The following is a 12,515-nucleotide window of genomic DNA, read 5'->3' on the forward strand; positions in this document are numbered from 1 at the left end:
ACAGTTATTTGATTTTCCCTTTGTACCAAACCTTTTTTTTCATTTAAATATGTATATTTTTTCATTAAATATTTTTCTTACTGATTACAATGAGGGTAAGTTAAAAAAAAAAAAAAAGTTTGCTATTAGGGTTCCAGTTTGTACATGCATTGATTTATTACAAACAAAACTTGTTAAACATGTCTGTGTGATAAACGGATATCTATAGGAATGCTCTATCAGTAACACACTTGTCATAGTTTAATTATTCTTATTAAGCACTGTCAATTATGTTCCAACATATAGCAATCCTGTAAAGGGTTGCCAAGGAGTGGTTGATGAGTTTTGAAAACTGCCAACTTTTAAATTCAAACCAACCTTGTAGATCAGCACTTATCCTAGAGCACGACAGCAAAAATCCTATAGTCTTATCGCTGTTGCTGCTGCTGCTGTTGTTAAGACCCATTTAATTGGTTCTGACTCAGCAACCCTGTGGAGAATTTATACTTATATTGGTGAGTTCTGAACCACCAACCTTGTGGTTCAAACCTACCTTGTGGTCCAGTGGTCTATCCTACAGAAAAACACCAGGGCTTTACAGTCTCATTGCTGTTTGTTCATTTTCAGATGCCATCGAGTTACTACTGATTCATAATAACACTATGCATAACAGAATGAAACACTGCCTGGTCTTTCACCCTTCCTCGTTTTCTCTGACCCTCCACTTTACCAAATATGATGTCCTTCTCCAGGGACTGTCCCCTCCTGATAATATGTTAAAAGTATGATAGATGAAGTCTGGCCATCCTGGCTTCTAGGGCGCATTCTAGTTGTACTTATTCAAACACAAGTTGGTTTGTTCTTTTGGCAGTCCACAGTACTTTTAATATACACCTCAATGAATTAATTTTTTTATGATCTACCTTATTCAATATCCAACTTTCACATGCATAAGTTGTTGTTGTTGTTGTTAAGTGCCATCGAGTCAGCTCCGACCCATAGTGACCTTGTATAGGGTTTCTGAGGAGCTTCTGGTAAGCTTGAACCACAGACCTTATGGTTCAAATGGCTTTGCAGTCTGGCGCATTAACCTACAGCCCCACACCAGGACTCCACATGCAAATGAGGTTACTGAAAATACCATGGCTTGAGTCAGGTGCACCTTAGTTCTCAAATTGACATCTTTTCTCTTCAACACTTTAAAGAGGTTCTGTGCAACAGATTTGCCTAATGCAATACATCACTTGATTTCTATGAGTGTTGATGGTTGATCCAAACAAAATGAAGCCTTTGACAACATCAATCTTTTCCCCATTTATATGGATGTTGTTTATTTGTCCAGTGATGAGGATTTTTGTTTTATTTACATTGAAGTGCAAGCCCTACCAAAGGCTGTCTTGATCTTCATCAGTAAGTATTTTAAGTCCTTTTCACTTTCAGCAAACAAGGTTGTATCATCTGCTTATTGCAGGTAGTTAATGAGTCTTCCTTCAATGCTGATGTGTTTTTTCTTCATATAATCCAGCTTTTCAGATTATATACTCAACACACAAATTGAGTAAGTATGCTAAATAATAATCCGTGACACATCCCTTTCATAGTTTTAAACCTTCAGTGTTCCTTTTTCTGTTTGAAAAACTGCCTTCTGATCTATGTACAAGTTCCTCATAAGCACAATTAAGTGTTCTAGAATACTTATTCTCCATAATGCTGTCCATAGCTTTTCATGATCCGCACAATCAAAAGTCTTTTTGTAGTCAATAAAGCACAGGAAACATGTCTCTGGTATTCTCTGTTTCCAGCCAAGATCCATCTGATGTCAGCAATGATATCCCTCATTCCATATCCTCTTCTGAATCTGGCTTGAACCTCTGGAAGTTCTCTGTCAATGTGTGTTTGCAGCTTTTTTATATTATCTTTAGAAAACTTTTACTTGTGATAGCCTCCTTAGAGTGCCTTGAAAAATACAACAATTCTTTTTGTGCCATGGAAATAAATTATTTAGTGGTCAGGACTAATATCAAAGTTTTATGACACTCAAATGGACATCTTTAAAAATATAACTGAGGTTTTGAAAAATCTACAGGAGTGCTGCCCCAGATAAAACAAGTTTTTAGATTGATCAACAGTTTTCAGGAAGGCCTCTAAGATAAGCCTAATGAGAGAAGAACTTCTAGCTTGACAAATGAAGAAACAATGGTTGAAGTACAGAAACTAGTGGAAGAATACCATAGAATTATATTTGATATGATGTATAATTGCTTCATAACTACTGATTTGAGATCTCACATGGCTCAGCATTTTCAAATTTAAGTGAACATCTTGGTCTCAGCAAGCTTTTGGCTCAATGAATGCCAAAGCATCGCTTGAAGTTCAGCTAGTTCAAAGAGCTAATCAATCTTTACATCAGTATTTCAAGCTCCAAGTAAGACTGAAACTAATAAAAGTTACTTTATGGAATGTAAATGGGGATGAGTCTTGCATTTACAACTATGATCCAGAGAACAGAGTTCAATTAAATGGTAGCTTCTAAAGACTACGTGGTTAGTTGAATTCAAGGCAGAGAAGTCAGTTCAGAAGATTATGGTGACTATGTTTTGGGATTCCCAAGGGTAATAATCTTGATGGACTTTTCTAAAGCGATATGGGACAACCATGGGGGTTTATTAAAAAAATAAGTTTAAAGAATATTGAAAAACACCCAGTGGTGAGAAAAATGCCAAAAAAGTTTAGCAAAGAAAAATTTGTCTCCACCAGGGCAATGTATCTGCTTATTCTTCAAGTGTAGCAAGAGTTCCTATGAAAACTTTGTGAGGAAATGTTACCTCATACACTGTACTGATCATGACCCTTCAGACTTATTTTTGTTTCCCAAGCTCAAGAAACAGTAAAAAGAACACAGTTTGTATCCTACGGGGTGTCAAAACTGCCATTTTGATGTGGTGTAGACCAAAGAGAACAAACTTCTTTGACGAATGGTTCGAGGAATGGAAGCATTGAATTCAGAAATATATAAACCTATGTGAAGGATATTCTTGTTTAATAAATGTTTCTCTGATTTTCAAGCCATACTGTGGACTAATCTATCAAATTGATTATCACTTGTTCAGAGAGAGGAAATACTACTCCTTATCCTTTCAGTACAATTCTCTTCTAAAGAATATAATATGAAATAGGCTAAAATTAAGAAAAGTAATAATTTTGCAATCATACTATATCTACAAGGTGAGCCAGGGTAACATCATAAATGATAAGCCATAAGTACACAGTTTAATAGAATTTTATAAGAATGACACTTTACACCTGAGGTCTTCCTCTCACAAAGCATTAAACGCAGAAGAATTATGATAAAACAATAAGATAAACTATATTGATGGACATTCTACAAAATAATTGACTAGTAAAGTTAGAAGACCAAAAGGGATGGACATGCTTGGAATATCTTATGCTAAAAGAATTGAAGAAAAATTCAAGCCTCAAGTTGAAATACTGTAGGATTGATTCTATGGGCAAAATATTGAACAATGCAGGAATCATCAAGGAGATGGAAGGAATACATAGTATCACAGCATTAAAAACAAAAAGTTCAATATTAGACCATTTTCTTGTTCTTAAGTGCCATTGAGTCAGTATCTGACTCATAGGGACCCTATGCAAAACAGAAAGAAAAACTGGTTTATCCTGGCCCAACCTCACAATTGTTGCCACGCCCATTGATGTTGCCACTTGGCCAATCCATCTCACTGGGGGGTCTTCCTCTTTTTCTCTGACCCTCCACCTTACCAAACATGATATCCTTTTCCAGCGATTGGTCCCTCCTGACAATATGTCTCAAGTATGAGAAACGAAGTTTCGCTATCCTGGCCTCCAAGGAGAGCTCTGGCTGCAATTCTTCCAACACAGATCAGCTTGTCCTTTTGGCAGCCAATGGCACTTTCAATATTCTCCTCCAACACCATGACTTAAAAGCAACAATTCTTCTATGGTCTTCCTTATTCACTGTTCAGCTTTCACATGCTTATGTTGTTGTTAGGTGCAATCAAGTCAGTACCTACTCATAGCAACCCTATGCACAACAGAATGAAACACTGCCTGATTCTGGGCCAACCTCACAATTGTTGCCACACTTGAGCTGACTGATGCTAGCACTTCACCAATCCATCTTGCTGGGGGTCTTTCTCTTTTGCTCTGACCCTCTACCTTACCAAACATGATATCCTTCTCAAGTGACTTGTCCCTCCTGACAATGTGTCTGAAGCATGAGAGACAAAGTTTGGCCATCCAGGTCTCCAAGAAGCACTCTGGCTGCACTTCCAACACAGATCTGTTGGTTCTTTTGACAGGCCATGGCACTTTCAATAATATCCTCCAACACCATAACTCAAAACATCAATTCTTCTATGGTCTTCCTTATTCACTGTCCAGCATTCGCATGAATATGAGGTTATTGAAAATACCATTGCTTGGGTCAGGTGCACCTTCATCCTCAAGCTGACATCTTTGCTCTTCAACACTTAAAAAAGTTCTTATGTGACAGATTTGCCTAATGGAATACATCATATGATTTCTTGACTGCTGCTATCATAAGTGTTGATACTTGATCCAAGAAGAATGAAGTTCTTGACAATTTCAAACTTTTCTCTTTTGATAAGAATGTTGTTTATTGATTCAGTGGTGAGGATTTTTGTTTTCTTTACATTGAGATGCAATCCATACCGAAGGCTGTGCTCTTTGATCTTCATCAGTAAATATTTTAAGTACTCTTTACTGTCAGCAAGCAAAGTTGTATCATTGGCATATCACAGGTTGTTAATGAGTATTCCTCCAACCCTGATGCCACAGCTTTCTTCATATAAGCCAGTTTCTCGGATGATTTGCTCAGGATACAGGTTGAATAAGTATGGTGAAATAATACAACCCTGTCGCACACCTTTCTTAATTTTAAAACATTCAGTGTTCCCATGTATTTTTCGAAGAACTGCCTCTTGGTCCATGTACAGATTCCTCATGAGCACAATTAAGTGCTCCAGAATAGTCATTGCAAATACTTCTCAATATTGTCAATAGCTTGTCATGATCCACATAATCAAAAGCCTTTGCCTAATCAATAAAGCACAGGTAAATATCTTTCTGATATTCTCTTCTTTCAGCCAAGATCCATTGGACATCAGCAATGATATCCCTCATTCCACGGCCTCTTCTGAATCTGGCTTGAACCTCTGGAAGTTTTCTGTCAATGTATGCTTGCAGCCGTTTCTGTATTACCTTTAGTAAAACTTTACTTGCATGGGATATCAGAGAGATTATCTGATGATGTCTGCATTCTGTTGGGTCACCTCTCTTTGGAATGGGCACAAATACAGATCTCTTCCAATCAATCATCCAGACGGTTGTCTTCCAAATTATTGGCCTAGATGAATGAATGCCTCCTGTGTCACCTTACTTTCTTGAAAGATTTCAATTTTTGTTCCATCGATTACTGGTGCTTTGTTCTTTGCCAATTCCTTCAATGCACCTTAGACTTTTTCCTTCAGTATCATTGGCTCTTGATGATATGCTACCTCTTGAATTCGCTGAACATGAACCATTTTATTTTAGTACAGTGATACTATGTATTCCTTCCATCTTTTTTTGATGCTTTCTACACCATTCAATAATTTGTCCAGTGAATCCTTCAATAATGAAAGTTGAGGCTTGAATTTTTTCTTCAGTTCCTCCAGTTTGAGAAATGCTGAGCATTTTTTTTATTTTTTGACTCCAGATCTTTGCACATTTTGTTGTGATATTTGGTTTTATCGTCTTGAGCTGACCTTTTAAATTACCTGTTCAGCTCTTGTATCTCCTCATTTCTTCCATTTGCTTTAGAATCTCTATGCTGTGGAGCAAGTTTCAGTGTGTCTTCTGACATCCATTTTGACCCTTTTCTTCTTTCTTGTCTTCTTAATGATGTCTTGCTCTCTTTCTGTATGATGTTCTTGATGTCATCTCACAACTCTTCTGTTCTTCAGTCTTTAGTGTTTAATGTATCAAATCTGTTCTTCAGATGATCTCTAAATCAGGTGGGATATATTCAAGGTCATATTTTGGCTCTGGTGGACTTGTTTTCATTTTCTTCAGTTTCAGTTTGAATTTGCATATGAGCAATTGATTGTCTGTTACACAATCTGCTCCTGGCCTTGTTTTGACTGATGATATGGAGCTTTTCCATCATCTCTTTCTGCAGATGTAGTCAATTTTATTTCTATGTATTCCATCTGATGAGGTCCATGTGTATAGTCATCTCTTATGCTGTGTAAAGAAGGTATTTGAAATGAACAAATCATTGATTTTGCAGAACTCTATTATGCAGTCTCCAGCATCATATCTATCACCAAGGACATATTTTCCAACTACTGATCCTTCCTCTTTGCTTCCAACATTTGCATTCCAATCACCACTAATGATCAATACATCTTGATTGCATGTCTGATCAATTTCAGTTTGAAGAAGTTGGTAGAATTCTTCTATTTCATCCTCATTGCTCAGGTTTCCAGGGTTGTATCCTTTTTCCCATATTTATTCAATATGTAGTCTTGGCAAATAATCTGAGAAACTGGATTATCTAAAGAAGAACATGATATCAGGATTGAATATAATACAGTTTCTCAGATTATTTACTAAGACTATAGATTTTATAAATATGAAGGGAATGATACAATGCTGGACAAACCATTCCACATTCTCTTGTTGTATACCAAAACTGCCTTTTAGTGTATGTACTGGTTCCTCATGAAAAAAATTAAGTGTTTTGCAATACCCATTCTTTGTACTATCATGCATAGTTTGATTTACACAGACAGAAGACTTTGCATAGTCAAGAAAGACAAGTAAACATATTTCTAGCATTCTCTACTTTCAGCCAAGAGTCATCTAATGTCAGCAATGACATGATTTGTTATGATCTAAAAAGTCAATTTATTTTGCCTTGTCAATAAAATACAGGTAGACATCATTTTAGTATCTTCTGCTTTCAAATCACAGCAACTCACAAAGCACCACAGTATGACAAACTGACAGACTAGTGGTAGTAAACTATTTTAGGAGGTAGCATATGATAAAACCCAAGCTGCACTGAAGGCATTGGCAAAAATCAAGTCTCCAAGATTTGAAAGAATACTAACTGAGATGTTCTGACAAATTAATACAGTGCTAAATGCTCCCTGTCACCTATGCAAAGGAATTAGGAAGACAACTACTGGCCAAATGAATGGAAGAAATTTGCATTTATACCCATACATCACCAAGAAAATTGATCTAATGGAATGTAGAATTTATCTCACAATATCATTGGTATCACATGTAAATAAATTTATTTTTTATTAAAAAAATGGTTGCAGCAATACCTTGACAGGGAACTGCCAGAATTTCAAGTCTAATTCTAAGAAGGAACAGGGAAATCCTTGCTGATGTCAGATGACTCTTGGTTGAAAGCAGAAGATACTAAAATGATGTTTACCTGTATTTTATTGATAATGCAAAGAAAATTGATATTTTAGAACAAAGGAAATTATGTCATTGCTGACATTAGATGAATCTTGGCTGAAAGTAGAAATACTAGAAATATGTTTACTTGTGCTTTCTTGACTATGCAGTCTTATGTCTGTGTAGATCACTACAAACTATGCATGACAGTACAAAGAAAGGGTATAACAAAACACTTAATTTTGTTCATGAGGAACCAGTATATATACCAAAAGTCAGTTGTTGGAATATAACAAGAGAATGCAGGATGGTTTAAAATCAGGTGCCCAGGGTTGTGTCCTTCCCCCATATTTATTAAATCTGTAGTCTTAGTAAATAATCTGAGAAACTGGATTATTTATATAAAAAAGAACATAATACCATGATTAAAGGAAGACCCATTAACAACCTGAAATACTCAGATGATACAACCCTATTTACTTAAAGTGAAGAGAACTTAAAATACTTGCCTAGGAATATTAAGGACTACAGCCTTCAGTGTGCATTGCACCTCAGTGTAAAGAAAACAAAGACACTCACAACTGGACCACCAAATAACATCATGATAAATGGAGACATGATTGAGATTTTTGCTTGGATTCAAAATCATCATTCATGGAAATAGCTGTTAAGAAATCAAATGACACATTGCATTAGGCAAATATATTACATATGAACTCTTTAAAGTTTTAAAAAGCAAATATATCAGTTTGAGGACTAAGGTGCACCTGACCCAAGCCATAGTATTTTCAATTGCTTCATATGCATGTGAAAGTTGGACAATGAATAAGGAAGATCATAGACAAAGTGTTGGAAAAGAATATTACCCCACTGAATAGTTCTCATCTTGTCTAGACAGGTCTGGTGAAAAGAGATCAGGATAAGATTCTTATGATTCAATAGTGAGTAATTGTTATAATGACTAATTGTGAGCGGCACAACTGTAAAGGTAGAAGTTTTGTAACAAAAATGGGGCAATAGTTAATCTTGCAGTCCAGAAACAGAGGACTCTAGGACCATCAGGGGAGAAGAGCACGAGCTGAATGTGGGACCCTATCCAGAGAAGCAGCAACACCAGAGATGGAGGCAGAGAAATAGAGCAGCTGAGGAGTCTAGACTCATGGAAAGAAAAAGGCTGTGTGCTGGCAGCCAAGGGGCAGGCTGGCAGAATGTGCCCTTTGGTTCTTTAAATGATTATATACTCTTGAGTATTTTTTTGTACATTCAAAAACAAAAACACAAACAAAACCAAAATAAAATAGAGGGAATAAAAGCAAATACTGTTGAGTGATTATGAACATAGGAGATTGTAATCATTTCAATGAAACGATGAGTGCAAAACCAATGTTCTCTGAAGTAAATTATCACTCAATTCAAATAAAAACTTTTTTTAAAAAAAGGAATATTAAAAGTAATATGGACTGCTTGAGAGGTGCTCTGATAGTGTAGTGGTTACTAATCGGGTTGCTAACCTTAGGGTCAGAAGTTTGAAACTACCAGCTGTTCTGAGGGAGAAAGATGAGTCTTTCTGCTCCTGTAAAGATTTACAGCCTCAGAAATCCTGTGCAGGGTTGCTATGAGTCAGAACCGATTCCACGGCACATAACAACAACATGAACTGCTTGAAGAATAAACAAGTCTGTGTTGGAAGAAGTGTAGCCAGAATGCTCCTTAGAAGCTAGGATGAGGAAACTTTCTCTCTCCTACTTTGGAAATATTTTTCAGGAAGGACAAGTCCTGAAAAGTATTTTTCTGGAAGGATATTATGCTTCGTAAAGAGAAGGGTTGGCTTAAGAGAAGATGACCTTGACCCAGATGGATTGGTATAGTGGCAGCAGCAATGGACTACTCAAGCTTCACATTGATTGTGAGGTTGATGCAGCATTGCTCATTATTTCATTCTGTTGTGCATAGGGTCACTCTGAGTTGGAAATGACTTGACAACACTTAATAACAACAACTCAACTCACATTAGTGAGTTTATTTATCAATTTCTTATATTGCCAGTATAGGGTAAATCTCTGTTATGCTCTTTCTCAGAACACCATGATTTCTTTCTGACACATTAATCACATGTAGTAATATATGTTCACTGTCTTTAACTCTCCCTTAATTGTATTCTTCAAAGATGCAGAGGTTATTTCTCTTTTGTTGCTTGCATTCCCAATTGTAAGTCAAGTGCCTCACACATAATTGGTACTTCGTACATGGGTTCCGCCACTTGTCTGTCATATTGTTGTGCTTTGATAACATGTGTGCTGCTATGATGATAGAAATTATGCCATTGGTATTTCAAATATCAACAAGGTCTCCAATGATGGACAAGCTTCAGTGGGGCTTCTAGACTAAGAGTAGGAGAAAAGCCTGGTTACTTCAGAAAATCAGTCAGTGAATACCCTATGGACCATAAAAGAATATTGTCTCATTTAATGCTGGAAGATAAGTCTCATAGGTTGAAAGGAACTCAAAATATATTTAATGGACATAAGAATGGATTATAGCATATCAATAATCATGAAGAAGACACAGTACTGAATATTTGGTTTTGTTTTACATGGGCCTAAAAGTTGAAACTGACTGAAACAGTAACTAACAATAATAACAAACAACAAATATACAATTATTGAGTAAATTAGACTTATCTCAGGAATATGGACAGTACCATGGACTGCCAGAATAACAAAGAGATCTGTCTCGGAAGAAATATAACCATAAAATACAACTTTGCTCACTAGAACTAAGGATGGCAAGATATCATCTCTTACACTTTGGGCAACATGACAGGAGGGATAAATCTCTGGAGAAGGACATCATGCTTGGTAAAGCAGAGGGTCAGAGAAAAAGGTGAAGATCCCCAAATACATGGATTAACAAAATAACAAAATGGGTTCAAATAAAACCTACAATTGTGAGATTGGTGCAAAATTGGGCATTGTTTTGTTCTGTTGTGCATTAGAATTTCTATGAGTGAAAGCCAATTTGATAGATCTAACAAGACCAATCCATCAATTGGCTGTCAGTTGGTCGTACTGTGGTGGCTTGTGAGTTACTGTGATTCTGGAAGCTATGCCGTGGGCATTTTAAATATCAGTAGGGTCACCCACAGTTGACAGGTTTCAGATGAGCTTCCAGATGAAGACAGACTTAGGATGAAGGAGTGAAGAACTACTTCCGAATATTTAGTCACTGAAAACCTTATGAATAGCAGAGAAACACTGTAAGAAATAGTGCCAGAAAATGAGTCCCTCAGGTTGGAAGGCACTCAAAATGTGAGAGCTGCCTCCTTAAAGTAGAGTTGACCCTGATGACTCAAATGGAGTAAAACCCGTGGGAAAAAAACCCTTGGGAAACTTCATTTGCTGATGGGACACAATTCAAAATGAAGAGAAACAGCTGTAAACATCCATTAATAATCAGAACGTGGAATGTACAAAGTATGAATCTAGGAAAATTGGAAATTGTCAAAAATGAAATGGAATGCATAAACATCAATATTTTAGGCATTAGTGAACTGAAATGGACTTGTATTGGCTGTTTTTAATCTGACAATCACATGGTTTACTATGCCAGGAATGGTGTTGCATTCATCATCAAACAGAACATATCAAGATCAGTCATGGGGTACAATGCTTTCTGTGATGAGATTATATCCATATGCCTACAGAGAAGACCAGTTAATATCACTATCATTCGAATTGATGCATGAACCACTTAAGTCAGTGAGGATGAAATAGAAGAATTCTACTAAGTTCTCCAGTCTGAAATTGATCAACTATGCAATCAAGATGTACTGATCATTAGTGGTGAGTGGCATGCAAAGGTTGGAAAGAGGAAGGATCGGTAGTTGGAAAATATGGCCTTGGTGATAGAGAAGATGCTGGAGATCACATGATAGAATTCTGCAAAACCAGTGATTTGCTAAGTTCAAATACCTTCTTTAGACAGCATAAGTGACAATTATATACATGGACCTCACCAGATGGAATACATGGAAATCAAATTAACTACATCTGTGAAAAGAGACCATGGAAAAACTCCATATCATCAGCCAAAACAAGGCCAGAGGCAGATTGTGGAACAGACTATCAACTGCTTATATGCACATTCAGACTGAAGATGTACAAAATAAAAACAAATCCATGAGAGACAAATATGACGTTGTGTATATACCACCTAAATTTAGAGATCATCTGAAGAACAGATTTGATACATTAAACACTAAAGACCAAAGACCAGAAGAGTCATGGGATGACATCAAGAACATCATCCATGAAGAAAGCAAAAAGTCATTAAGAAGACAAGAAAGAAGGAAAAGATCAAAATGGATGTCAGAAGAGATACTGAAACTTGCTCTCCAGTGAAGAGATGCTAAAGCTAATGGAAGAAATGAGGAGGTACAAGAGCTGAATATAAAATATCAAAGGTCAACTCGAGAAGACAAAATAAAATAATACAACGAAAGTGCATAGATCTGGAGTCAGAAAGCCAAAAGGGAAGAACACGCTCAGCATTTCTCAAGCTGGGGGAACTGAAGAAAAAATTCAAGCCTCAATTTCGTTATTGAAGGATTCTGTGGGCAAATTACTGAATGAAGCAGAATGCATCAAAAGAAGATCAAGGGATACACAGAGTCCCTGTACCAAAAGGAAATGGTTGCTGTTCAACCGTTTCAAAAGGTAGCATATGATCAAGAGCCAATGATACTGAAGGAAGAAGTCCAAAGTGCATGGAAGGAATTGGCAAAGAAAAAGGCACCAGCAACTGATGGAATAAAAAGTGAAATCTTTCAAGAAAGTGGGGTGGCACTGGAGGCACTCATTCATCTATGCCAAGAAATTTGGAAAACAACTATCACACCAACTGATTGGAAGAGATCTGTATTTGTGCCCATTCCAAAGAGAGGTGATCCAATGGAATGTGGAAATCATTGGACAATATCTTTGAAATCCCATGCGAGTAAAGTTTTACTAAAGGTAATACAGAAACAGCTGCAAGCATACATTGACAGAGAACTTCCAGAGGTTCAAGATGGATTC

The sequence above is a fragment of the Chrysochloris asiatica genome, unplaced genomic scaffold, assembly GCF_000296735.1.
Source record: "Chrysochloris asiatica unplaced genomic scaffold, ChrAsi1.0 scaffold00061, whole genome shotgun sequence".
In the NCBI taxonomy this organism is placed as follows: Eukaryota; Metazoa; Chordata; class Mammalia; order Afrosoricida; family Chrysochloridae; genus Chrysochloris; species Chrysochloris asiatica.